At 44.0% G+C, this 22,993-nt stretch overlaps 1 long non-coding RNA gene across 5 annotated transcripts in view; it reads right to left on the reverse strand.

Annotated features, from left to right (window-relative positions):
- The window catches only part of LOC307181358, an 863,843-nt gene that overhangs the window by 609,364 nt on the left and 231,486 nt on the right, over positions 1 to 22,993 (reverse strand). For 3 of the 5 annotated variants that reach the window (XR_013826540.1, XR_013826541.1, XR_013826544.1), the window contains one exon: positions 831 to 916. This is a non-coding gene — a long non-coding RNA (uncharacterized lncRNA). Of the gene's footprint in view, positions 1 to 830; positions 917 to 2,414; positions 2,474 to 5,573; positions 5,634 to 22,993 lie in introns of those variants that run through there. The other 2 variants (XR_013826542.1, XR_013826543.1) reach the window with 2 other exon arrangements.

The raw sequence follows: 22,993 nt of genomic DNA on the forward strand, positions 1-22,993 counted from the left end.
GATGAACAGGAATAGCGAGAACCAATGAGAGGCTAGCTGGAGGTGTCTGGACGGGCAAATTTAACTCTCATTTCCCACCAGGAAGAGGAAACAACCAAAGGCTCAGCGTGCCGTGCCGGAACCAGATTAGGGCCTGAAGCCATCCTGCGGTGTTGCGGCCAGCTCAAAAGAAAGCGAGTTGAAGAAAGGAGCTCAGGGGCACTGTAATTCACAAACCTGCAGAGTTATAAATGACAGCTATCGTCCAAAAATAGACTGAAGTAAGGCTGCCAAGAGGACTTGAAAGCGGGGCAGAATTGCAGGAAACCGATTTCAGGAGGTAGACTGGAATTGCATTGAAAGCATAGGAAAAGAGGCAGAACGTCCACAATGATGCACTTGGCCAAAAAGGGCGTATGCGTTTTTTCCTGAATATATTCAGGAAAAAACGCATACGCCCTTTTTGGCCAACCAAGCAAGCTTGCAAAGGAAATCTGCACTACAATGAAGTCTCACTTCCCCCCGGTCAAAAGGGCCATCTGAAAAAAGTGTAAAATCCAGAAAGGCAGGACAGGCCATGGAGAACTGGGAGCCTTGTTATGCTGATGGGCGGGATGTAAATTGCCAACAACCACTCGGGAGAAGTGTATGGTGTTTCCTGAAACATCTAAAAAACAAAGCAACAGAACCTAGGGCACTTCCACTTATGGTCCTATAGCTTAGGGAAATTAAAATCAAAAAGACACAGCCACCCCAAAGTTTGGAACGGCTCTGTTTACAAGAACCTCGTTTACAGTACAAGTTCAACATCACAGAAAGTGAAAAATGGATAAAGAAGTTGTGGTATTTACTTAAAAAGCAATATCACTCAGCAATGAAATCTGTGTCATCAGGCCCGTAGCAGCACAATGAGTGGATTCAGGTATGATGATTCTAACTGTAATAAGTCACACAGAAAAAGAAACATCATAAGATATCAGTAATACACGGAATGTAAACTTGGCTACACAGGAACTGAATTACAGAACAGAACAGGGTCTCAAATTTAGAAAACCAACTTATGCTTGCTTAAGGGGAAAGGTGAGTTGGGGTGCTGCATAAAACCAGAGATTGAAATGAACACAGATAAAGTTCCTTAAGCCAAATATGGAATAGACAAGAGCTACTCCTTGCTCAACGAAATGGACTCAACACCGCATATTAAACGCCTAAGAATGTACCTGACTAGTAAGTATCTTAAAACCTATGGATTGCTATGTCTCCGAAAGAGAATCAAGCGTGTGTACAGGGGCATAAACGCAGCAGTGATAGGATTGGAGATGTTCGGTGAGCAAATGAAGACCCTTTGAAGTCATATTGCATGGTACCCATTCCACGGGTTTCAACTACCCAGGTTTAAGGTATTCTTCCTTCAGCTAAAACATGCATGTGGAACCTAGAGTATGATCAACCATGTGATCGGGAGACGTGTTCAAATATGTCTCAGTTTTCCTCCCCTGGTACTCGGGTGCAACATTCCAGACGCTTTACTAACACTCTCCCGACTTGGAGAGTCAGTCCCTTTAACCTACTGTTTGGCCCAGTTTGCAATTTCTGCGGAAGATGAACAGGAATAGCGAGAACCAATGAGAGACTAGCTGGAGGTGTCTGGACGGGCAAATTTAACTCTCATTTCCCACCAGGAAGAGGAATTAACCAAAGGCTCAGCGTGCCGTGCCAGAACCAGATTAGGGCCTGAAGCCATCCTGCGGTGTTGCGGCCAGGTCACAAGAAAGCGAGTGGAAGAAAGGAGCTCAGGGGCACTGTAATTCACAAACCTGCAGAGTTATAAATGACAGCTATCGTCCAAAAATAGACTGAAGTAAGGCTGCCAAGAGGACTTGAAGGCGGGGCAGGATTGCAGGAAACCGATTTCAGGAGGTAGACTGGAATTGCATTGAAAGCATAGGAAAAGAGGCAGAACGTCCACAATGATGCACTTGGCCAAAAAGGGCGTATGCGTTTTTTCCTGAATATATTCAGGAAAAAACGCATACGCCCTTTTTGGCCAACCAAGCAAGCTTGCAAAGGAAATCTGCACTACAATGAAGTCTCACTTCCCCCCGGTCAAAAGGGCCATCTGAAAAAAGTGTAAAATCCAGAAAGGCAGGACAGGCCATGGAGAACTGGGAGCCTTGTTATGCTGATGGGCGGGATGTAAATTGCCAACAACCACTCGGGAGAAGTGTATGGTGTTTCCTGAAACATCTAAAAAACAAAGCAACAGAGCCTAGGGCACTTCCACTTATGGTCCTATAGCTTAGGGAAATTAAAATCAAAAAGACACAGCCACCCCAAAGTTTGGAACGGCTCTGTTTACAAGAACCTCGTTTACAGTACAAGTTCAACATCGCAGAAAGTGAAAAATGGATAAAGAAGTTGTGGTATTCACTTACAAAGCAATATCACTCAGCAATGAAATCTATGTCATCAGGCCCTTAGCATCACAATGAGTGGATTCAGGTATGATGATTCTAACTGAAATAAGTCACACAGAAAAAGAAACATCATAAGATATCACTAATACACGGAATGTAAACTTGGCTACACAGGAACTGAATTACAGAACAGAACAGGGTCTCAAATTTAGAAAACCAACTTATGCTTGCTTAAGGGTAAAGGTGAGTTGGGGTGCTGCATAAAACCAGAGATTGAAATGAGCACAGATAAAGTTCCTTAAGCCAAATATGGAATAGACAAGAGCTACTCCTTGCTCAACGAAATGGACTCAACACCGCATATTAAACGCCTAAGAATGTACCTGACTAGTAAGTATCTTAAAACCTATGGATTGCTATGTCTCCGAAAGAGAATCAAGCGTGTGTACAGGGGCATAAACGCAGCAGTGATAGGATTGGAGAGGTTCGGTGAGCAAATGAAGACCCTTTGAAGTCATATTGCATGGTACCCATTCCACGGGTTTCAACTACCCAGGTTTTAGGTATTCTTCCTTCAGCTAAAACATGCATGTGGAACCCAAGTATGATCAACCATGTGAACGGGAGACGTGTTCAAATATGTCTCAGTTTTCCTCCCCTGGTACTCGGGTGCAACATTCCAGACGCTTTACTAACACTCTCCCCACTTGGAGAGTCAGCGCCTTTAACCTCCTGTTTGGCCCAGTTTGCAATTTCTGCGGAAGATGAACAGGAATAGCGAGAACCAATGAGAGGCTAGCTGGAGGTGTCTGGACGGGCAAATTTAACTCTCATTTCCCACCAGGAAGAGGAAACAACCAAAGGCTCAGCGTGCCGTGCCGGAACCAGATTAGGGCCTGAAGCCATCCTGCGGTGTTGCGGCCAGCTCAAAAGAAAGCGAGTTGAAGAAAGGAGCTCAGGGGCACTGTAATTCACAAACCTGCAGAGTTATAAATGACAGCTATCATCCAAAAATAGACTGAAGTAAGGCTGCCAAGAGGACTTGAAAGCGGGGCAGAATTGCAGGAAACCGATTTCAGGAGGTAGACTGGAATTGCATTGAAAACATAGGAAAAGAGGCAGAACGTCCACAATGATGCACTTGGCCAAAAAGGGCGTATGCGTTTTTTCCTGAATATATTCAGGAAAAAATGCATACGCCCTTTTTGGCCAACCAAGCAAGCTTGCAAAGGAAATCTGCACTACAATGAAGTCTCACTTCCCCCCGGTCAAAAGGGCCATCTGAAAAAAGTGTAAAATCCAGAAAGGCAGGACAGGCCATGGAGAACTGGGAGCCTTGTTATGCTGATGGGCGGGATGTAAATTGCCAACAACCACTCGGGAGAAGTGTATGGTGTTTCCTGAAACATCTAAAAAACAAAGCAACAGAACCTAGGGCACTTCCTCTTATGGTCCTATAGCTTAGGGAAATTAAAATCAAAAAGACACAGCCACCCCAAAGTTTGGGACGCCTCTGTTTACAAGAACCTCGTTTACAGTACAAGTTCAACATCGCAGAAAGTGAAAAATGGATAAAGAAGTTGTGGTATTTACTTACAAAGCAATATCACTCAGCAATGAAATCTGTGTCATCAGGCCCTTAGCAGCACAATGAGTGGATTCAGGTATGATGATTCTAACTGAAGTAAGTCACACAGAAAAAGAAACATCATAAGATATCAGTAATACACGGAATGTAAACTTGGCTACACAGGAACTGAATTACAGAACAGAACAGGGTCTCAAATTTAGAAAACCAACTTATGCTTGCTTAAGGGTAAAGGTGAGTTGGGGTGCTGCATAAAACCAGAGATTGAAATGAGCACAGATAAAGTTCCTTAAGTCAAATATGGAATAGACAAGAGCTACTCCTTGCTCAACGAAATGGACTCAACACCGCATATTAAACGCCTAAGAATGTACCTGACTAGTAAGTATCTTAAAAACCTATGGATTGCTATGTCTCCGAAAGAGAATCAAGCATGTGTACAGGGGCATAAACGCAGCAGTGATAGGATTGGAGAGGTTCGGTGAGCAAATGAAGACCCTTTGAAGTCATATTGCATGGTACCCATTACACGGGTCTTAACTCTCCAGGTTTAAGGTATTCTTCCTTCAGCTAAGACATGCATGTGGAACGCAAGTATGATCAACCATGTGAACGGGAGACGTGTTCAAATATGTCTCAGTTTTCCTCCCCTGGTACTCGGGTGCAACATTCCAGACGCTTTACTAAAACTCTCCCCACTTGGAGAGTCAGCGCCTTTAACCTCCTGTTTGGCCCAGTTTGCAAATTCTGCGGAAGATGAACAGGAATAGCGAGAACCAATGAGAGACTAGCTGGAGGTGTCTGGACGGGCAAATTTAACTCTCATTTCCCACCAGGAAGAGGAAATAACCAAAGGCTCAGCGTGCCGTGCCGGAACCAGATTAGGGCCTGAAGCCATCCTGCGGTGTTGCGGCCAGGTCACAAGAAAGCGAGTTGAAGAAAGGAGCTCAGGGGCACTGTAATTCACAAACCTGCAGAGTTATAAATGACAGCTATCGTCCAAAAATAGACTGAAGTAAGGCTGCCAAGAGGACTTGAAAGCGGGGCAGAATTGCAGGAAACCGATTTCAGGAGGTAGACTGGAATTGCATTGAAAGCATAGGAAAAGAGGCAGAACGTCCACAATGATGCACTTGGCCAAAAAGGGCGTATGCGTTTTTTCCTGAATATATTCAGGAAAAAACGCATACGCCCTTTTTGGCCAACCAAGCAAGCTTGCAAAGGAAATCTGCACTACAATGAAGTCTCACTTCCCCCCGGTCAAAAGGGCCATCTGAAAAAAGTGTAAAATCCAGAAAGGCAGGACAGGCCATGGAGAACTGGGAGCCTTGTTATGCTGATGGGCGGGATGTAAATTGCCAACAACCACTCGGGAGAAGTGTATGGTGTTTCCTGAAACATCTAAAAAACAAAGCAACAGAACCTAGGGCACTTCCACTTATGGTCCTATAGCTTAGGGAAATTAAAATCAAAAAGACACAGCCACCCCAAAGTTTGGAACGGCTCTGTTTACAAGAACCTCGTTTACAGTACAAGTTCAACATCGCAGAAAGTGAAAAATGGATAAAGAAGTTGTGGTATTTACTTACAAAGCAATATCACTCAGCAATGAAATCTGTGTCATCAGGCCCGTAGCAGCACAATGAGTGGATTCAGGTATGATGATTCTAACTGTAATAAGTCACACAGAAAAAGAAACATCATAAGATATCAGTAATACACGGAATGTAAACTTGGCTACACAGGAACTGAATTACAGAACAGAACAGGGTCTCAAATTTAGAAAACCAACTTATGCTTGCTTAAGGGGAAAGGTGAGTTGGGGTGCTGCATAAAACCAGAGATTGAAATGAACACAGATAAAGTTCCTTAAGCCAAATATGGAATAGACAAGAGCTACTCCTTGCTCAACGAAATGGACTCAACACCGCATATTAAACGCCTAAGAATGTACCTGACTAGTAAGTATCTTAAAACCTATGGATTGCTATGTCTCCGAAAGAGAATCAAGCGTGTGTACAGGGGCATAAACGCAGCAGTGATAGGATTGGAGATGTTCGGTGAGCAAATGAAGACCCTTTGAAGTCATATTGCATGGTACCCATTCCACGGGTTTCAGATACCCAGGTTTAAGGTATTCTTCCTTCAGCTAAAACATGCATGTGGAACCTAGAGTATGATCAACCATGTGATCGGGAGACGTGTTCAAATATGTCTCAGTTTTCCTCCCCTGGTACTCGGGTGCAACATTCCAGACGCTTTACTAACACTCTCCCGACTTGGAGAGTCAGTCCCTTTAACCTACTGTTTGGCCCAGTTTGCAATTTCTGCGGAAGATGAACAGGAATAGCGAGAACCAATGAGAGACTAGCTGGAGGTGTCTGGACGGGCAAATTTAACTCTCATTTCCCACCAGGAAGAGGAATTAACCAAAGGCTCAGCGTGCCGTGCCAGAACCAGATTAGGGCCTGAAGCCATCCTGCGGTGTTGCGGCCAGGTCACAAGAAAGCGAGTTGAAGAAAGGAGCTCAGGGGCACTGTAATTCACAAACCTGCAGACTTATAAATGACAGCTATCGTCCAAAAATAGACTGAAGTAAGGCTGCCAAGAGGACTTGAAAGCGGGGCAGAATTGCAGGAAACCGATTTCAGGAGGTAGACTGGAATTGCATTGAAAGCATAGGAAAAGAGGCAGAACGTCCACAATGATGCACTTGGCCAAAAAGGGCGTATGCGTTTTTTCCTGAATATATTCAGGAAAAAACGCATACGCACTTTTTGGTCAACCAAGCAAGCTTGCAAAGGAAATCTGCACTACAATGAAGTCTCACTTCCCCCCGGTGAAAAGGGCCATCTGAAAAAAGTGTAAAATCCAGAAAGGCAGGACAGGCCATGGAGAACTGGGAGCCTTGTTATGCTGATGGGCGGGATGTAAATTGCCAACAGACACTCGGGAGAAGTGTATGGTGTTTCCTGAAACATCTAAAAAACAAAGCAACAGAGCCTAGGGCACTGCCACTTATGGTCATATAGCATAGGGAAATTAAAATCAAAAAGACACAGCCACCCCAAAGTTTGGGACGCCTCTGTTTACAAGAACCTCCTTTACAGTACAAGTTCAACATCGCAGAAAGTGAAAAATGGATAAAGAAGTTGTGGTATTTACTTACAAAGCAATATCACTCAGCAATGAATTCTATGTCATCAGGCCCTTAGCATCACAATGAGTGGATTCAGGTATGATGATTCTAACTGAAATAAGTCACACAGAAAAAGAAACATCATAAGATATCAGTAATACACGGAATGTAAACTTGGCTACACAGGAACTGAATTACAGAACAGAACAGGGTCTCAAATTTAGAAAACCAACTTATGCTTGCTTAAGGGGAAAGGTGAGTTGGGGTGCTGCATAAAACCAGAGATTGAAATGAGCACAGATAAAGTTCCTTAAGCCAAATATGGAATAGACAAGAGCTACTCCTTGCTCAACGAAATGGACTCAACACCGCATATTAAACGCCTAAGAATGTACCTGACTAGTAAGTATCTTAAAACCTATGGATTGCTATGTCTCCGAAAGAGAATCAAGCATGTGTACAGGGGCATAAACGCAGCAGTGATAGGATTGGAGAGGTTCGGTGAGCAAATGAAGACCCTTTGAAGTCATATTGCATGGTACCCATTCCACGGGTTTCAACCACCCAGGTTTTAGGTATTCTTCCTTCAGCTAAAACATGCATGTGGAACCCAAGTATGATCAACCATGTGAACGGGAGACGTGTTCAAATATGTCTCAGTTTTCCTCCCCTGGTACTCGGGTGCAACATTCCAGACGCTTTACTAACACTCTCCCCACTTGGAGAGTCAGCGCCTTTATCCTCCTGTTTGGCCTAGTTTGCAATTTCTGCGGAAGATGAACAGGAATAGCGAGAATCAATGAGAGGCTAGCTGGAGGTGTCTGGACGGGCAAATTTAACTCTCATTTCCCACCAGGAAGAGGAAATAACCAAAGGCTCAGCGTGCCGTACCGGAACCAGATTAGGGCCTGAAGCCATCCTGCGGTGTTACGGCCAGCTCAAAAGAAAGCGAGTTGAAGAAAGGAGCTCAGGGGCACTGTAATTCACAAACCTGCAGAGTTATAAATGACAGCTATCGTCCAAAAATAGACTGAAGTAAGGCTGCCAAGAGGACTTGAAAGCGGGGCAGAATTGCAGGAAACCGATTTCAGGAGGTAGACTGGAATTGCATTGAAAGCATAGGAAAAGAGGCAGAACGTCCACAATGATGCACTTGGCCAAAAAGGGCGTATGCGTTTCTTCCTGAATATATTCAGGAAAAAACGCATACACACTTTTTGGCCAACCAAGCAAGCTTGCAAAGGAAATCTGCACTACAATGAAGTCTCACTTCCCCCCGGTCAAAAGGGCCATCTGAAAAAAGTGTAAAATCCAGAAAGGCAGGACAGGCCATGGAGAACTGGGAGCCTTGTTATGCTGATGGGCGGGATGTAAATTGCCAACAACCACTCGGGAGAAGTGTATGGTGTTTCCTGAAACATCTAAAAAACAAAGCAACAGAACCTAGGGCACTTCCACTTATGGTCCTATAGCTTAGGGAAATTAAAATCAAAAAGACACAGCCACCCCAAAGTTTGGAACGGCTCTGTTTACAAGAACCTCGTTTACAGTACAAGTTCAACATCGCAGAAAGTGAAAAATGGATAAAGAAGTTGTGGTATTTACTTACAAAGCAATATCACTCAGCAATGAAATCTGTGTCATCAGGCCCTTAGCAGCACAATGAGTGGATTCAGGTATGATGATTCTAACTGAAGTAAGTCACACAGAAAAAGAAACATCATAAGATATCAGTAATACACGGAATGTAAACTTGGCTACACAGGAACTGAATTACAGAACAGAACAGGGTCTCAAATTTAGAAAACCAACTTATGCTTGCTTAAGGGTAAAGGTGAGTTGGGGTGCTGCATAAAAGCAGAGATTGAAATGAGCACAGATAAAGTTCCTTAAGTCAAATATGGAATAGACAAGAGCTACTCCTTGCTCAACGAAATGGACTCAACACCGCATATTAAATGCCTAAGAATGTACCTGACTAGTAAGTATCTTAAAAACCTATGGATTGCTATGTCTCCGAAAGAGAATCAAGCATGTGTATAGGGGCATAAACGCAGCAGTGATAGGATTGGAGAGGTTCGGTGAGCAAATGAAGACCCTTTGAAGTCATATTGCATGGTACCCATTACACGGGTCTTAACTCTCCAGGTTTAAGGTATTCTTCCTTCAGCTAAAACATGCATGTGGAACCCAAGTATGATCAACCATGTGAACGGGAGACGTGTTCAAATATGTCTCAGTTTTCCTCCCCTGGTACTCGGGTGCAACATTCCAGACGCTTTACTAACACTCTCCCCACTTGGAGAGTCAGCGCCTTTAACCTCCTGTTTGGCCCAGTTTGCAATTTCTGCGGAAGATGAACAGGAATAGCGAGAACCAATGAGAGACTAGCTGGAGGTGTCAGGACGGGCAAATTTAACTCTCATTTCCCACCAGGAAAAGGAAATAACCAAAGGCTCAGCGTGCCGTGCCGGAACCAGATTAGGGCCTGAAGCCATCCTGCGGTGTTGCGGCCAGGTCACAAGAAAGCAAGTTGAAGAAAGGAGCTCAGGGGCACTGTAATGCACAAACCTGCAGAGTTATAAATGACAGCTATCGTCCAAAAATAGACTGAAGTAAGGCTGCCAAGAGGACTTGAAAGCGGGGCAGAATTGCAGGAAACCGATTTCAGGAGGTAGACTGGAATTGCATTGAAAGCATAGGAAAAGAGGCAGAACGTCCACAATGATGCACTTGACCAAAAAGGGCGTATGCGTTTTTTCCTGAATATATTCAGGAAAAAACGCATACGCCCTTTTTGGCCAACCAAGCAAGCTTGCAAAGGAAATCTGCACTACAATGAAGTCTCACTTCCGCCCGGTCAAAAGGGCCATCTGAAAAAATTGTAAAATCCAGAAAGGCAGGACAGGTCATGGAGAACTGGGAGCCTTGTTATGCTGATGGGTGGGATGTAAATTGCCAACAACCACTCGGGAGAAGTGTATGGTGTTTCCTGAAACATCTAAAAAACAAAGCAACAGAGCCTAGGGCACTGCCACTTATGGTCCTATAGCTTAGGGAAATTAAAATCAAGAAGACACAGCCACCCCAAAGTTTGGAATGGCTCTGTTTACAAGAACCTCGTTTACAGTACAAGTTCAACATCGCAGAAAGTGAAAAATGGATAAAGAACTTGTGGTACTTACGTACAATGCAGTATCACTCAGCAATGAAATCTATGTCATCAGGCCCGTAGCAGCATAATGAGTAGATTCAGGTACGATGATTCTAACTGAAATAAGTCACACAGAAAAAGAAACATCATAAGATATCCCTAATACACGGAATGTAAACTTGGCTACACAGGAACTAAATTCCAAAACAGAACAGGGTCTCAAATTTAGAAAACCAACTTATGCTTGCTTAAGGGGAAAGGTGAGTTGGGGTGCTGCATAAAACCAGAGATTGAAATGAGCACAGATAAAGTTCCTTAAGCCAAATATGGAATAGACAAGAGCTACTCCTTTCTCAACGAAATGGACTCAACACCGCATATTAAACGCCTAAGAATGTACCTGACTAGTAAGTATCTTAAAACCTATGGATTGCTATGTCTCCGAAAGAGAATCAAGCATGTGTACAGGGGCATAAACGCAGCAGTGATAGGATTGGAGAGGTTCGGTGAGCAAATGAAGACCCTTTGAAGTCATATTGCATGGTACCCATTACACGGGTCTTAACTCTCCAGGTTTAAGGTATTCTTCCTTCAGCTAAAACATGCATGTGGAACCCAAGTATGATCAACCATGTGAACGGGAGACGTGTTCAAATATGTCTCAGTTTTCCTCCCCTGGTACTCGGGTGCAACATTCCAGACGCTTTACTAACACTCTCCCCACTTGGAGAGTCAGCGCCTTTAACCTCCTGTTTGGCCCAGTTTGCAATTTCTGCGGAAGATGAACAGGAATAGCGAGAACCAATGAGAGACTAGCTGGAGGTGTCAGGACGGGCAAATTTAACTCTCATTTCCCACCAGGAAAAGGAAATAACCAAAGGCTCAGCGTGCCGTGCCGGAACCAGATTAGGGCCTGAAGCCATCCTGCGGTGTTGCGGCCAGGTCACAAGAAAGCAAGTTGAAGAAAGGAGCTCAGGGGCACTGTAATGCACAAACCTGCAGAGTTATAAATGACAGCTATCGTCCAAAAATAGACTGAAGTAAGGCTGCCAAGAGGACTTGAAAGCGGGGCAGAATTGCAGGAAACCGATTTCAGGAGGTAGACTGGAATTGCATTGAAAGCATAGGAAAAGAGGCAGAACGTCCACAATGATGCACTTGACCAAAAAGGGCGTATGCGTTTTTTCCTGAATATATTCAGGAAAAAACGCATACGCCCTTTTTGGCCAACCAAGCAAGCTTGCAAAGGAAATCTGCACTACAATGAAGTCTCACTTCCGCCCGGTCAAAAGGGCCATCTGAAAAAATTGTAAAATCCAGAAAGGCAGGACAGGTCATGGAGAACTGGGAGCCTTGTTATGCTGATGGGTGGGATGTAAATTGCCAACAACCACTCGGGAGAAGTGTATGGTGTTTCCTGAAACATCTAAAAAACAAAGCAACAGAGCCTAGGGCACTGCCACTTATGGTCCTATAGCTTAGGGAAATTAAAATCAAGAAGACACAGCCACCCCAAAGTTTGGAATGGCTCTGTTTACAAGAACCTCGTTTACAGTACAAGTTCAACATCGCAGAAAGTGAAAAATGGATAAAGAACTTGTGGTACTTACGTACAATGCAGTATCACTCAGCAATGAAATCTATGTCATCAGGCCCGTAGCAGCATAATGAGTAGATTCAGGTACGATGATTCTAACTGAAATAAGTCACACAGAAAAAGAAACATCATAAGATATCCCTAATACACGGAATGTAAACTTGGCTACACAGGAACTAAATTCCAAAACAGAACAGGGTCTCAAATTTAGAAAACCAACTTATGCTTGCTTAAGGGGAAAGGTGAGTTGGGGTGCTGCATAAAACCAGAGATTGAAATGAGCACAGATAAAGTTCCTTAAGCCAAATATGGAATAGACAAGAGCTACTCCTTTCTCAACGAAATGGACTCAACACCGCATATTAAACGCCTAAGAATGTACCTGACTAGTAAGTATCTTAAAACCTATGGATTGCTATGTCTCCGAAAGAGAATCAAGCATGTGTACAGGGGCATAAACGCAGCAGTGATAGGATTGGAGAGGTTCGGTGAGCAAATGAAGACCCTTTGAAGTCATATTGCATGGTACCCATTCCACGGGTTTCAACTACCCAGGTTTTAGGTATTCTTCCTTCAGCTAAAACATGCATGTGGAACCCAAGTATGATCAACCATGTGAACGGGAGACGTGTTCAAATATGTCTCAGTTTTCCTCCCCTGGTACTCGGGTGCAACATTCCAGACGCTTTACTAACACTCTCCCCACTTGGAGAGTCAGCGCCTTTATCCTCCTGTTTGGCGCAGTTTGCAATTTCTGCGGAAGATGAACAGGAATAGCGAGAACCAATGAGAGGCTAGCTGGAGGTGTCTGGACGGGCAAATTTAACTCTCATTTCCCACCAGGAAGAGGAAATAACCAAAGGCTCAGCGTGCCGTGCCGGAACCAGATTAGGGCCTGAAGCCATCCTGCGGTGTTGCGGCCAGGTCACAAGAAAGCGAGTTGAAGAAAGGAGCTCAGGGGCACTGTAATTCACAAACCTGCAGAGTTATAAATGACAGCTATCGTCCAAAAATAGACTGAAGTAAGGCTGCCAAGAGGACTTGAAAGCGGGGCAGAATTGCAGGAAACCGATTTCAGGAGGTAGACTGGAATTGCATTGAAAGCATAGGAAAAGAGGCAGAACGTCCACAATGATGCACTTGGCCAAAAAGGGCGTATGCGTTTTTTCCTGAATATATTCAGGAGAAAACGCATACGCCCTTTTTGGCCAACCAAGCAAGCTTGCAAAGGAAATCTGCACTACAATGAAGTCTCACTTCCCCCCGGTCAAAAGGGCCATCTGAAAAAAGTGTAAAATCCAGAAAGGCAGGACAGGCCATGGAGAACTGGGAGCCTTGTTATGCTGATGGGCGGGATGTAAATTGCCAACAACCACTCGGGAGAAGTGTATGGTGTTTCCTGAAACATCTAAAAAACAAAGCAACAGAACCTAGGGCACTTCCACTTATGGTCCTATAGCTTAGGGAAATTAAAATCAAAAAGACACAGCCACCCCAAAGTTTGGAACGGCTCTGTTTACAAGAACCTCGTTTACAGTACAAGTTCAACATCGCAGAAAGTGAAAAATGGATAAAGAAGTTGTGGTATTTACTTACAAAGCAATATCACTCAGCAATGAAATCTGTGTCATCAGGCCCTTAGCAGCACAATGAGTGGATTCAGGTATGATGATTCTAACTGAAGTAAGTCACACAGAAAAAGAAACATCATAAGATATCAGTAATACACGGAATGTAAACTTGGCTACACAGGAACTGAATTACAGAACAGAACAGGGTCTCAAATTTAGAAAACCAACTTATGCTTGCTTAAGGGTAAAGGTGAGTTGGGGTGCTGCATAAAACCAGAGATTGAAATGAGCACAGATAAAGTTCCTTAAGTCAAATATGGAATAGACAAGAGCTACTCCTTGCTCAACGAAATGGACTCAACACCGCATATTAAATGCCTAAGAATGTACCTGACTAGTAAGTATCTTAAAAACCTATGGATTGCTATGTCTCCGAAAGAGAATCAAGCATGTGTATAGGGACATAAACGCAGCTGTGATAGGATTGGAGAGGTTCGGTGAGCAAATGAAGACCCTTTGAAGTCATATTGCATGGTACCCATTACACGGGTCTTCACTCTCCAGGTTTAAGGTATTCTTCCTTCAGCTAAAACATGCATGTGGAACCCAAGTATGATCAACCATGTGAACGGGAGACGTGTTCAAATATGTCTCAGTTTTCCTCCCCTGGTACTCGGGTGCAACATTCCAGACGCTTTACTAACACTCTCCCCACTTGGAGAGTCAGCGCCTTTAACCTCCTGTTTGGCCCAGTTTGCAATTTCTGCGGAAGATGAACAGGAATAGCGAGAACCAATGAGAGACTAGCTGGAGGTGTCAGGACGGGCAAATTTAACTCTCATTTCCCACCAGGAAAAGGAAATAACCAAAGGCTCAGCGTGCCGTGCCGGAACCAGATTAGGGCCTGAAGCCATCCTGCGGTGTTGCGGCCAGGTCACAAGAAAGCAAGTTGAAGAAAGGAGCTCAGGGGCACTGTAATGCACAAACCTGCAGAGTTATAAATGACAGCTATCGTCCAAAAATAGACTGAAGTAAGGCTGCCAAGAGGACTTGAAAGCGGGGCAGAATTGCAGGAAACCGATTTCAGGAGGTAGACTGGAATTGCATTGAAAGCATAGGAAAAGAGGCAGAACGTCCACAATGATGCACTTGGCCAAAAAGGGCGTATGCGTTTTTTCCTGAATATATTCAGGAAAAAACGCATACGCCCTTTTTGGCCAACCAAGCAAGCTTGCAAAGGAAATCTGCACTACAATGAAGTCTCACTTCCCCCCGGTCAAAAGGGCCATCTGAAAAAAGTGTAAAATCCAGAAAGGCAGGACAGGCCATGGAGAACTGGGAGCCTTGTTATGCTGATGGGTGGGATGTAAATTGCCAACAACCACTCGGGAGAAGTGTATGGTGTTTCCTGAAACATCTAAAAAACAAAGCAACAGAGCCTAGGGCACTGCCACTTATGGTCCTATAGCTTAGGGAAATTAAAATCAAAAAGACACAGCCACCCCAAAGTTTGGAACGGCTCTGTTTACAAGAACCTCGTTTACAGTACAAGTTCAACATCGCAGAAAGTGAAAAATGGATAAAGAAGTTGTGGTATTCACTTACAAAGCAATATCACTCAGCAATGAAATCTATGTCATCAGGCCCGTAGCAGCATAATGAGTGGATTCAGGTACGATGATTCTAACTGAAATAAGTCACACAGAAAAAGAAACATCATAAGATATCAGTAATACACGGAATGTAAACTTGGCTACACAGGAACTGCATTCCAAAACAGAACAGGGTCTCAAATTTAGAAAACCAACTTATGCTTGCTTAAGGGGAAAGGTGAGTTGGGGTGCTGCATAAAACCAGAGATTGAAATGAGCACAGATAAAGTTCCTTAAGCCAAATATGGAATAGACAAGAGCTACTCCTTGCTCAACGAAATGGACTCAACACCCCATATTAAACGCCTAAGAATGTACCTGACTAGTTAGTATCTTAAAGCCTATGGATTGCTATGTCTCCAAAAGAGAATCAAGCGTGTGTACAGGGGCATAAACGCAGCAGTGATAGGATTGGAGAGGTTTGGTGAGCAAATGAAGACCCTTTGAAGTCATATTGCATGGTACCCATTCCACGGGTCTCAACTCTCCATGTTTAAGGTATTCTTCCTTCAGCTAAAACATGCATGTGGAACCTAGAGTATGATCAACCATGTGAACGGGAGACGTGTTCAAATATGTCTCAGTTTTCCTCCCCTGGTACTCGGGTGCAACATTCCAGACGCTTTACTAACACTCTCCCCACTTGGAGAGTCAGCGCCTTAAACCTCCTGTTTGGCCCAGTTTGCAATTTCTGCGGAAGATGAACAGGAATAGCGAGAACCAATGAGAGGCTAGCTGGAGGTGTCTGGACGGGCAAATTTAACTCTCATTTCCCACCAGGAAGAGGAAATAACCAAAGGCTCAGCGTGCCGTACCGGAACCAGATTAGGGCCTGAAGCCACCCTGCGGTGTTGCGGCCAGCTCAAAAGAAAGCGAGTTGAAGAAAGGAGCTCAGGGGCACTGTAATTCACAAACCTGCAGAGTTATAAATGACAGCTATCGTCCAAAAATAGACTGAAGTAAGGCTGCCAAGAGGACTTGAAAGCGGGTCAGAATTGCAGGAAACCGATTTCAGGAGGTAGACTGGAATTGCATTGAAAGCATAGGAAAAGAGGCAGAACGTCCACAATGATGCACTTGGCCAAAAAGGGCGTATGCGTTTTTTCCTGAATATATTCAGGAAAAAACGCATACGCCCTTTTTGGCCAACCAAGCAAGCTTGCAAAGGAAATCTGCACTACAATGAAGTCTCACTTCCCCCCGGTCAAAAGGGCCATCTGAAAAAAGTGTAAAATCCAGAAAGGCAGGACAGGCCATGGAGAACTGGGAGCCTTGTTATGCTGAAGGGCGGGATGTAAATTGCCAACAGACACTCTGGAGAAGTGTATGGTGTTTCCTGAAACATCTAAAAAACAAAGCAACAGAGCCTAGGGCACTGCCACTTATGGTCCTATAGCTTAGGGAAATTAAAATCAAAAAGACACAGCCACCCCAAAGTTTGGAACGACTCTGTTTACAAGAACCTCGTTTACAGTACAAGTTCAACATCGCAGAAAGTGAAAAATGGATAAAGAAGTTGTGGTATTTACTTACAAAGCAATATCACTCAGCAATGAAATCTGTGTCATCAGGCCCGTAGCAGCACAATGAGTGGATTCAGGTATGATGATTCTAACTGAAATAAGTCACACAGAAAAGAAACATCATAAGATATCAGTAATACACGGAATGTAAACTTGGCTACACAGGAACTGAATTACAGAACAGAACAGGGTCTCAAATTTAGAAAACCAACTTATGCTTGCTTAAGGGTAAAGGTGAGTTGGGGTGCTGCATAAAAGCAGAGATTGAAATGAGCACAGATAAAGTTCCTTAAGCCAAATATGGAATAGACAAGAGCTACTCCTTGCTCAATGAAATGGACTCAACACCCCATATTAAACGCCTAAGAATGTACCTGACTAGTAATTATCTTAAAACCTATGGATTGCTATGTTTCCAAAAGAGAATCAAGCGTGTGTACAGGGGCATAAACGCAGCAGTGATAGGATTGGAGAGGTTCGGTGAGCAAATAAAGACCCTTTGAAGTCATATTGCATGGTACCCATTACACGGGTCTCAACTCTCCAGGTTTAAGGTATTCTTCCTTCAGCTAAAACTTGCATGTGGAACCCAAGTATGATCAACCATGTGAACGGGAGACGTGTTCAAATATGTCTCAGTTTTCCTCCCCTGGTACTCGGGTGCAACATTCCAGACGCTTTACTAACACTCTCCCCACTTGGAGAGTCAGCGCCTTTAAACTCCTGTTTGGCCCAGTTTGCAATTTCTGCGGAAGATGAACAGGAATAGCGAGAACCAATGAGAGACTAGCTGGAGGTGTCTGGACGGGCAAATTTAACTCTCATTTCCCACCAGGAAGAGGAAATAACCAAAGGCTCAGCGTGCCGTACCGGAACCAGATTAGGGCCTGAAGCCATCCTGCGGTGTTGCGGCCAGCTCAAAAGAAAGCGAGTTGAAGAAAGGAGCTCAGGGGCACTGTAATTCACAAACCTGCAGAGTTATAAATGACAACTATCGTCCAAAAATAGACTGAAGTAAGGCTGCCAAGAGGACTTGAAAGCGGGGCAGAATTGCAGGAAACCGATTTCAGGAGGTAGACTGGAATTGCATTGAAAGCATAGGAAAAGAGGCAGAACGTCCACAATGATGCACTTGGCCAAAAAGGGCGTATGCGTTTTTTCCTGAATATATTCAGGAAAAAACGCATACGCCCTTTTTGGCCAACCAAGCAAGCTTGCAAAGGAAATCTGCACTACAATGAAGTCTCACTTCCCCCCCGGTCAAAAGGGCCATCTGAAAAATGTGTAAAATCCAGAAAGGCAGGACAGGCCATGGAGAACTGGGAGCCTTGTTATGCTGATGGGCGGGATGTAAATTGCCAACAACCACTCGGGAGAAGTGTATGGTGTTTCCTGAAACATCTAAAAAACAAAGCAACAGAACCTAGGGCACTTCCACTTATGGTCCTATAGCTTAGGGAAATTAAAATCAAAAAGACACAGCCACCCCAAAGTTTGGAATGGCTCTGTTTACAAGAACCTCGTTTACAGTACAAGTTCAACATTGCAGAAAGTGAAAAATGGATAAAGAAGTTGTGGTATTTACTTACAAAGCAATATCACTCAGCAATGAAATCTGTGTCATCAGGCCCTTAGCAGCACAATGAGTGGATTCAGGTATGATGATTCTAACTGAAGTAAGTCACACAGAAAAAGAAACATCATAAGATATCAGTAGTACACGGAATGTAAACTTGGCTACACAGGAACTGAATTACAGAACAGAACAGGGACTCAAATTTAGAAAACCAACTTATGCTTGCTTAAGGGGAAAGGTGAGTTGGGTTGCTGCATAAAACCAGAGATTGAAATGAGCACAGATAAAGTTCCTTAAGTCAAATATGGAATAGACAAGAACTACTCCTTGCTCAACGAAATGGACTCAACACCGCATATTAAACGCCTAAGAATGTACCTGACTAGTAAGTATCTTAAAACCTATGGATTGCTATGTCTCCGAAAGAGAATCAAGCATGTGTACAGGGGCATAAACGCAGCAGTGATATGATTGGAGAGGTTCGGTGAGCAAAAGAAGACCCTTTGAAGTCATATTGCATGGTACCCATTCCACGGGTTTCAACTACCCAGGTTTAAGGTATTCTTCCTTCAGCTAAAACATGCATGTGGAACCTAGAGTATGATCAACCATGTGATCGGGAGACGTGTTCAAATATGTCTCAGTTTTCCTCCCCTGGTACTCGGGTGCAACATTCCAGACGCTTTACTAACACTCTCCCCACTTGGAGAGTCAGCGCCTTTAAACTCCTGTTTGGCCCAGTTTGCAATTTCTGCGGAAGATGAACAGGAATAGCGAGAACCAATGAGAGACTAGCTGGAGGTGTCTGGACGGGCAAATTTAACTCTCATTTCCCACCAGGAAAAGGAAATAACCAAAGGCTCAGCGTTCCATGCTGGAACCAGATTAGGGCCTGAAGCCATCCTGCGGTGTTGCGGCCAGGTCACAAGAAAGCAAGTTGAAGAAAGGAGCTCAGGGGCACTGTAATGCACAAACCTGCAGAGTTATAAATGACAGCTATCGTCCAAAAATATACTGAAGTAAGGCTGCCAAGAGGACTTGAAAGCGGGGCAGAATTGCAGGAAACCGATTTCAGGAGGTAGACTGGAATTGCATTGAAAGCATAGGAAAAGAGGCAGAACGTCCACAATGATGCACTTGGCCAAAAAGGGCGTATGCGTTTTTTCCTGAATATATTCAGGAAAAAACGCATACGCCCTTTTTGGCCAACCAAGCAAGCTTGCAAAGGAAATCTGCACTACAATGAAGTCTCACTTCCCCCCGGTCAAAAGGGCCATCTGAAAAAAGTGTAAAATCCAGAAAGGCAGGACAGGCCATGGAGAACTGGGAGCCTTGTTATGCTGATGGGCGGGATGTAAATTGCCAACAACCACTCGGGAGAAGTGTATGGTGTTTCCTGAAACATCTAAAAAACAAAGCAACAGAGCCTAGGGCACTGCCACTTATGGTCCTATAGCTTAGAGAAATTAAAATCAAAAAGACACAGCCACCCCAAAGTTTGGAACGGCTCTGTTTACAAGAACCTCGTTTACAGTACAAGTTCAACATCGCAGAAAGTGAAAAATGGATAAAGAAGTTGTGGTATTTACTTACAAAGCAATATCACTCAGCAATGAAATCTGTGTTATCAGGCCCATAGCAGCACAATGAGTGGATTCAGGTATGATGATTCTAACTGAAATAAGTCACACAGAAAAGAAACATCATAAGATATCAGTAATACACGGAATGTAAACTTGGCTACACAGGAACTGAATTCCAAAACAGAACAGGGTCTCAAATTTAGAAAACCAACTTATGCTTGCTTAAGGGGAAAGGTGAGTTGGGTTGCTGCATAAAACCAGAGATTGAAATGAGCACAGATAAAGTTCCTTAAGCCAAATATGGAATAGACAAGAGCTACTCCTTGCTCAACGAAATGGACTCAACACCCCATATTAAACGCCTAAGAATGTACCTGACTATTAAGTATCTTAAAACCTATGGATTGCTATGTCTCCGAAAGAGAATCAAGCATGTGTACAGGGGCATAAACGCAGCAGTGATAGGATTGGAGAGGTTCGGTGAGCAAATGAAGACCCTTTGAAGTCATATTGCATGGTACCCATTCCAGGGGTTTCAACTACCCAGGTTTCAGGTATTCTTCCTTCAGCTAAAACATGCATATGGAACCCAAGTATGATCAACCATGTGAACGGGAGACGTGTTCAAATATGTCTCAGTTTTCCTCCCCTGGTACTCGGGTGCAACATTCCAGACGCTTTACTAACACTCTCCCCACTTGGAGAGTCAGTCCCTTTAACCTCCTGTTTGGCCCAGTTTGCAATTTCTGCGGAAGATGAACAGGAATAGCGAGAACCAATGAGAGGCTAGCTGGAGGTGTCTGGACGGGCAAATTTAACTCTCATTTCCCACCAGGAAGAGGAAATAACCAAAGGCTCAGTGTGCCGTGCCGGAACCAGATTAGGGCCTGAAGCCATCCTGCGGTGTTGCGGCCAGCTCACAAGAAAGCGAGTTGAAGAAAGGAGCTCAGGGGCACTGTAATTCACAAACCTGCAGAGTTATAAATGACAGCTATCGTCCAAAAATAGACTGAAGTAAGGCTGCCAAGAGGACTTGAAAGCGGGGCAGAATTGCAGGAAACCGATTTCAGGAGGTAGACTGGAATTGCATTGAAAGCATAGGAAAAGAGGCAGAACGTCCACAATGATGCACTTGGCCAAAAAGGGCGTATGCGTTTTTTCCTGAATATATTCAGGAAAAAACGCATACGCCCTTTTTGGCCAACCAAGCAAGCTTGCAAAGGAAATCTGCACTACAATGAAGTCTCACTTCCCCCTGGTCAAAAGGGCCATCTGAAAAAAGTGTAAAATCCAGAAAGGCAGGACAGGCCATGGAGAACTGAGAGCCTTGTTATGCTGATGGGCGGGATGTAAATTGCCAACAACCACTCGGGAGAAGTGTATGGTGTTTCCTGAAACATCTAAAAAACAAAGCAACAGAACCTAGGGCACTTCCACTTATGGTCCTATAGCTTAGGGAAATTAAAATCAAAAAGACACAGCCACCCCAAAGTTTGGAACGGCTCTGTTTACAAGAACCTCGTTTACAGTACAAGTTCAACATCACAGAAAGTGAAAAATGGATAAAGAAGTTGTGGTATTTACTTACAAAGCAATATCACTCAGCAATGAAATCTGTGTCATCAGGCCCTTAGCAGCACAATGAGTGGATTCAGGTATGATGATTCTAACTGAAATAAGTCACACAGAAAAAGAAACATCATAAGATATCAGTAATACACGGAATGTAAACTTGGCTACACAGGAACTGAATTACAGAACAGAACAGGGTCTCAAATTTAGAAAACCAACTTATGCTTGCTTAAGGGGAAAGGTGAGTTGGGGTGCTGCATAAAAGCAGAGATTGAAATGAGCACAGATAAAGTTCCTTAAGCCAAATATGGAATAGACAAGAGCTACTCCTTGCTCAACGAAATGGACTCAACACCGCATATTAAACGCCTAAGAATGTACCTGACTAGTAAGTATCTTAAAACCTATAGATTGCTATGTCTCCGAAAGAGAATCAAGCATGTGTACAGGGGCATAAACGCAGCAGTGATAGGATTGGAGAGGTTTGGTGAGCAAATGAAGACCCTTTGAAGTCATATTGCATGGTACCCATTCCACGGGTTTCAACTACCCAGGTTTTAGGTATTCTTCCTTCAGCTAAAACATGCATGTGGAACCCAGAGTATGATCAACCATGTGATCGGGAGACGTGTTCAAATATGTCTCAGTTTTCCTCCCCTGGTACTCGGGTGCAACATTCCAGACGCTTTACTAACACTCTCCCCACTTGGAGAGTCAGCGCCTTTAACCTCCTGTTTGGCACAGTTTGCAATTTCTGCGGAAGATGAACAGGAATAGCGAGAACCAGTGAGAGGCTAGCTGGAGGTGTCTGGACGGGCAAATTTAACTCTCATTTCCCAACAGGAAGAGGAAATAACCAAAGGCTCAGCGTGCCGTACCGGAACCAGATTAGGGCCTGAAGTCATCCTGCGGTGTTGCGGCCAGCTCAAAAGAAACCGAGTTCAAGAAAGGAGCGCAGGGGCACTGTAATTCACAAACCTGCAGAGTTATAAATGACAGCTATCGTCCAAAAATAGACTGAAGTAAGGCTGCCAAGAGGACTTGAAAGCGGGGCAGAATTGCAGGAAACCGATTTCAGGAGGTAGACTGGAATTGCATTGAAAGCATAGGAAAAGAGGCAGAACGTCCACAATGATGCACTTGGCCAAAAAGGGCGTATGCGTTTTTTCCTGAATATATTCAGGAAAAAACGCATACGCCCTTTTTGGCCAACCAAGCAAGCTTGCAAAGGAAATCTGCACTACAATGAAGTCTCACTCCCCCCCGGTCAAAAGGGCCATCTGAAAAAAGTGTAAAATCCAGAAAGGCAGGACAGGCCATGGAGAACAGGGAGCCTTGTTATGCTGATGGGCGGGATGTAAATTGCCAACAACCACTCGGGAGAAGTGTATGGTGTTTCCTGAAACATCTAAAAAACAAAGCAACAGAACCTAGGGCACTTCCACTTATGGTCCTATAGCTTAGGGAAATTAAAATCAAAAAGACACAGCCACCCCAAAGTTTGGGACGCCTCTGTTTACAAGAACCTCGTTTACAGTACAAGTTCAACATCGCAGAAAGTGAAAAATGGATAAAGAAGATGTGGTATTTACTTACAAAGCAATATCACTCAGCAATGAAATCTGTGTCATCAGGCCCTTAG

This window comes from Stenella coeruleoalba (assembly GCF_951394435.1).
Source record: "Stenella coeruleoalba genome assembly, contig: scaffold_126, whole genome shotgun sequence".
NCBI classification, from domain to species: domain Eukaryota; kingdom Metazoa; phylum Chordata; class Mammalia; order Artiodactyla; family Delphinidae; genus Stenella; species Stenella coeruleoalba.